Genomic DNA, 6,000 nt, shown 5'->3' with positions numbered 1-6,000 from the left:
CTCAGAGCATTGAGGTCAATTGTACATCCCTGCTGTCAGTCCAGCCAAGATCAGTTAATTCAGCACAAGCTGGGAATTGAACCTGGACCTTCCCTGATCCCTATGGTTTCAGTATCACACCATTGTAGTTTTATAGAATATGTAGCACAGAAACTGTCGAGATGAACCAGTGGTGGAGGAGACATATGGAAAGCATAAGCACAGGTATTGATCCTTTGGTCTGTGCTGTAAATATTATGTAATATGCATGTTTCTTTGAGAAGCAATTGAGAGAGTACTTGGCGTTTTCCCTAGATTTTTAAGAACGAAGTCTGTAGTGAGAAAAGGCCATTTTATTCTATCACTGACTTCCCCCACCAGCATCATTGCACCCCAACCTCCAAGATAAGGCATTGCCATGGAGAATGCACTGCCGCTACCAATCAGAGTCCACTTGCCAACTAATCAGCACTCTCTTCTCATGCAGTATAAGTCGTTGTTCCCTTTACATTTGGTATTCTTGTGAATTGTCCTGATGAGTGCAAGATGAAAAGCTTTGACAACATGTGCCATTTTTCAGCAATACTCAAGTTCTGTACTACCAAATGACTAAAGTAGGGATGTTTATTTGAGTTTGAGGTTGAGGTATTTTTGGGACAGGGTTGAGGCATTTGTGCAATAATGCTAAAGTTCTCTTCAGATGCACTCCAAGTCATCATCCAGCACATGCTGATTCATGAATTAGTGACTGGACAGTTTCCTTTGTTATTATGCAAAAAATTGAAATGACAGATTCAGGGATGACGTCAAATTAACGCTAATTTTCAATATCTCCATTACATCCTTTTTTAACCTTGACTAGATTGGTGAGGAATTTACATTGAAAGCACCCCTTCCTTACCTTCAATTTTGATTAACTCAATCCCATTTCAATTCACTCTGGAAATTGCTGTTTACATTGCCAGGAAGAAAATTAACATACTTCATAATCAATGAGATAATAATACCTCAACAAGTGTGGTAAAGAGAATAATAGCATAATCAATGAGGTAATGAGAAAATAACTTAATTAATCTTAAGTTAGGAAAAGGATGAGCATAAAAAAGGTTTGTCCTCTAATGCAGAAAATTTAAAATGTACTTTATGTTGAAATTTTCTCCTTTAAATACTGTTAGATTTAATGAATAAATTACATTTATTTTCAGAGAATGGTTTTTCAGAGAATGGACCTGGCCCTTGATATTTTACTTGCAAATATAACTTGTTGATGTGTTGGTCCAGACTGGTTTTAAATATGCTTCACTGTGAAATATTTCCAACTTGCAGCCTTCTTAGAAAATTTTAGTGGGATGAGAAAATATCAGATCAGGTGTGGTGTACTGATTAAAAATCTACTGAGAGTAATGTGGTATTAGTCAATGTTTCGATTTCAGGAGAGCCTTCTGTTCCCAGCAATGAACCAGAGGAAAGCAAATCCAAAAACAAACAAGTTGAAGAGCATTCAAACTAAGCTTCTGCACCAAGGTGACAGGAAAATTTATTTGCATCAGAGTAAATTGTAATTACTTGGACACACATTGAAACATAAAGCTTAGCTCATATCTATGCAATTTATAACATCTACCAATACCTTTTGACACATCCAAGCCTCCATTATTCACTATATAATAGCTGCAATCTACAGTTCCTTTAATGTCAATAATCGTGGCGCCAGTGGTAGTATCTTCTTCCTTCATCGGGGACTGTCTACTGTAAACAGTGGGTTTTCCATATTTTTCTATTTTTCAGTCAGTTCTTTTTTCTTTGGTTCCTTCTCACTTTACTGAAGCACTTTTTAGGCAGTTTAAGCATACAGACTGGGCAAAATGGGAGCTAGTCAGGAGATATTATTGAACTAAATGGAACTAAATCTCTGCACATTTGCTAACTGTGGGAAAGCTGGGAGTGAGTGAAAGATTCTGGGAGAAATATCTCCTACTGCTTTCCTCTTCCTTTAGGTACCAAACCATAAAGAGGCATTGGCAACCATGGGCTTCCATTAGATTGGTCATGATTCTGCTTGGCAATGTACTGCAATGGTCAGCTGTTGCCTTTTGCAATATGGCTGACCAGGAAACTCTCCCACTCTTACTGCCTACCTTCAGGCATATTGAAAAGTTTTACAGGCTAGTAATGAATCTGCTTGGTCACATTATGAATGCGCCTTCAGTGGCCATCAAGTCTTGAAGTGGGACTTGAACCTAGACCTTCTGATCCAGCGGTAGGGATGCTACCACTGTGCCACAAGACTTCCTCCCAACTGCTTTTCCAGCTAAATTATTTTTATTCTGGACAAAAAGGACTGTGGGCTTTTTTTTCTAATGCAGTTTGTTAGTCAATGATAATAGAATAGCACTAAATCCTCTAACTCAGTGCTGTCAGAAAAGCACTAGGAGATACGCAGCCCAGCAAGGTCCAGGGTTTCTGAAATGAAAACAGGCTGTCAACAGAATTCTGCAGCCAATCTAAACACTAACTCCCTCCACGTGGAAATCATCAGAAAGGAGGTGCTTGAAGCAAGGCAGGAACACTGACAGCCAGCTTTGTTGCAAAACGCCTGAGCCAATCATACGATACTCAATTTATTCCATAAATCTTATTCACCTGAAGGATGATATGTGAAGACAAGTTCCTGGTGGGAGCCTAATGCACCAAGTGTAAACACAGACATGTTCACAATGATTTCCCATTCATTATGTTTCCCACAAACGAAGCTCCGCACCAACAGTTTGATTTTGTAACATTGAGGATGCTATGCACATTCTGTCCGCACAACAATAAAAGACGGACATTGATAATGGTGGAAGAAACGCTGAAGGTGTTTTTTGTGACAGTTTCCTTGACATGTGTAGACAGTAGGGGTGATTCAAAGGACATCTCAGGCTGCTAAATGCATTTTGGGCAAATGCCTAAATTACCAGTCTTCCAACCTGCACGAGTGTTTCTGCAGTCACTTCTTCATTTTAAGTGTCTACTTGTTACTCTGGCCTAGATTCCAGATTGATGTCACCTTCTGCCTCCTTCATGTTAGCCCTTTTTGTATAAGAGAATTGTGGAGAATGCAACTTTTATCGCTGGCCGACATGACTGTGAGGGAGTCCCTGAACTGTGCAAAATCTAAACTGCCCTTTCAAGATGGCAACTGGGAGAACAGTAATGATCCTGGTGTTATTATACGTCAAATGAACGTACGAACATATGAATTAGGAGGAGGAGTAGGCCATTCATCACATCGCGCCTGCTCCACTATTTGTTAAGATGATAGAGTTATAGGGAAGAATTTTCCCATCGGGGAGTGGGGGTTGGGGGTGGGGCCCACTCGCCGACGCGTAAAATGATGTGGGATGACGTTGGGTGGAGCTCTTGACATCAACCCGCGTCATTTCAATTTTCAGGTTGGCGGGGGCATGGCCAAGTCAGCTGTGTGCCCGCCGACCTGTCAACTGCCCGTTGAGGCCATTGAGAAATAATCAAAATTATTAATGGACCTGCCCGTACAACCTTAAAGTTTGCGGGCAGACCGGGAGCTCTGGCATGCTTCAGAAAAAGCACGAAACCTCATCCATAGGCAGGATGAGGTTTCATGAGGGTATTTAAATTTTTGATAAAGGTTTGAAAAAAAGTTATGGACATGTCCGAACTCATGTGACAGTGTCACATGATGAGACGTCAGGGAAATTTTTTTATCATTCGTATTACAATTTTTAATTTGGAGCCGATCTCCCTGAGGCGGCACTTAGCCTCAGGGAAATCAGTGCGCTCTTTCGCATGCATGCGCGAAAGAACGCACTCCTGGCTGAGGGAATCCCCCCCCCCGCCCACACAGGGAGTGCATAGCGCTTCCTGACGGATGTCACGCCGGGCGGGCCATAATCGGCCCACCCATGTAAAATGGCGGCGTGCCCCTGATTGAGGGCGCCGTTTGAAGGCACGTCTGCCTGCGCTCGCTCCCGCACTTCCCCAAGGGGGGAAAATTTTTCCCATAGAGTCATAAGAGGTCTACAGCACAGAAAAAGGCCTTTCAGCCCATCGAGTCTGCACCGGTCAAACAAGTACCTAACTATTCTAATCCCATTTTCCAGCACTAGGCCCATAGCCTTGTATGCCATGGCACCGCAAGTGCGCATCCAAATACTTCTTAAATGTTATGAGGGTTTCTGCCTCTACCACCCTTTCAGGCAGTGAGTTCCAGATTCCCACCACCCAATGGGTGAAAAAATGTTTCCTCACATCCCCTCTAAGGCTTCTGCCCCTTACCTTAAATCTATTCCCCCTGGTTATTGATCTCTCTACCAAGGCAAAAAGTTCTTTCCTGTCTACCCTATCTATGCCCCTCATAATTTTATACATCTCAATCATGTCCTCCCTCAATCTCCTCTGCTCCAGGGAAAATAACCCCAGCCTATCCAATCTCACCTCATAACTAAAACTCTCCAGCCCAGGCAACATCCTGATAAATCTCCTCTGCACTCTCTCTAGTGCAATCACATTCTTCCTCTAATGCGGATTCCAGAACTGTACACAATACTCTAGCTGTGGCCTAACCAGTGTTTTATGCAGTTCCAGCATAACCCCCCTGCTCTTTTATTCTATGCCTTGGCTATTAAAGGCAAATATTCCATATGCCTTCTTAACCACCTTATCTACTTGTCCCGCTACCTTGAGGGACCAGTGGACATGCACACCAAGGTCCCTCTGATCCTCGATACTTCCCAGGGTCCTACCATTCATTGGGTATTCCCATGTCTTGTTTGTCCTGCCCAAGTGCATCACCTCACATTTATCCGGATTAAATTCCATTTGCCACTAATCAGCCCATCTGACAAGCCCGTCTATATCCTCCTGTAATCTAAGGCTATCCTCCTCACTATTTTCCACCCCACCAATTTTTGTGTCATCCGCAAATTTACTGATCAACCCTCCTACTTTCAAGTCTAAATCGTGTATATCTACCACAAACAGCAAGAGACCCAACACCGAACCCTGTGGAACCCCACTGGACACAGGCATCTAGTCACAAAAACGCCCCTCGACCATCACCCTCTGCTTCCTGCCACTCAGCCAATTCTGGATCCAATTTGCCAAATTGCCTTGGATCCAATGGGCTCTTACCTTCGTTGTCAGTCTCCCATGTGGGACCTTATCAGAAGCTTTGCTGAAGTCCAAGTAGACTATGTCAAATGCATTGCCCGCATCTACACACCTGGTCACCTCTTCTAAAAATTCAATCAAATTGGTCAGACATGACCTCCCCTAAACAAAACCATGTTGACTGTCCTTGATTAATCCCCGCTCTCCAAGTGTAGATTAATTCTGTCCCTCAGAATTGCTTCCAATAGTTTCCCCACCACTGAGGTTAGACTGACTGGCCTGTAGTTCCCTGGTTTATCCCTTCCTCCCTCTTTGAATAACGGTACCACATTGGCTGTCCTTCAGTCCTCTGGCACCTCTTCTGTGGTCAGAGAGATATTGAAAATTATTGCTAGTGTCCTTGCTATCTCCTCCCTTGCCTCACTCAACAGCCTGGGATACATTTCATCTGGGCCTGGAGATTTATCTACTTTTAAGTCTGCCAGACCACTTAGAACCTCCTCCCTTTCTATGCTAATTTCTTTGATTATATCACAGTCCTTCTGCCTGTTTTCCATACCCACGTCATCCCTCTCATTTGTGAACACCGACACAAAGTATTCATTTAGAACCCTACCTATGTCTTCCGGCTCCACACACACATTACCACTATGGTCCTTAATGGGCCCTACTCTTTCCCTAGTTATTCCCTTACTCTTAATTGGCCCGCCCAGTGTGACGTCCACCAGGAAGCGCTATGAGGGCAGGGGAAATCCCTAAAAGGGTGCGCTCTTTTGCACATGCGCACGAAAGAGCGCACATCTCCCTGAGGCTAAGTGCAGCCTCAGGGAGATCGCTTTGATTTTTAAAACTATTAAAAATTGAGAAAAGAAAAATCCCTTACATGTCCCC

Source organism: Carcharodon carcharias, chromosome 6 (assembly GCF_017639515.1).
Source record: "Carcharodon carcharias isolate sCarCar2 chromosome 6, sCarCar2.pri, whole genome shotgun sequence".
NCBI classification, from domain to species: Eukaryota; Metazoa; Chordata; class Chondrichthyes; order Lamniformes; family Lamnidae; genus Carcharodon; species Carcharodon carcharias.
The sequence above is the reverse complement of the archived record's forward strand: the minus strand, read 5'-3'. Positions refer to the sequence as shown.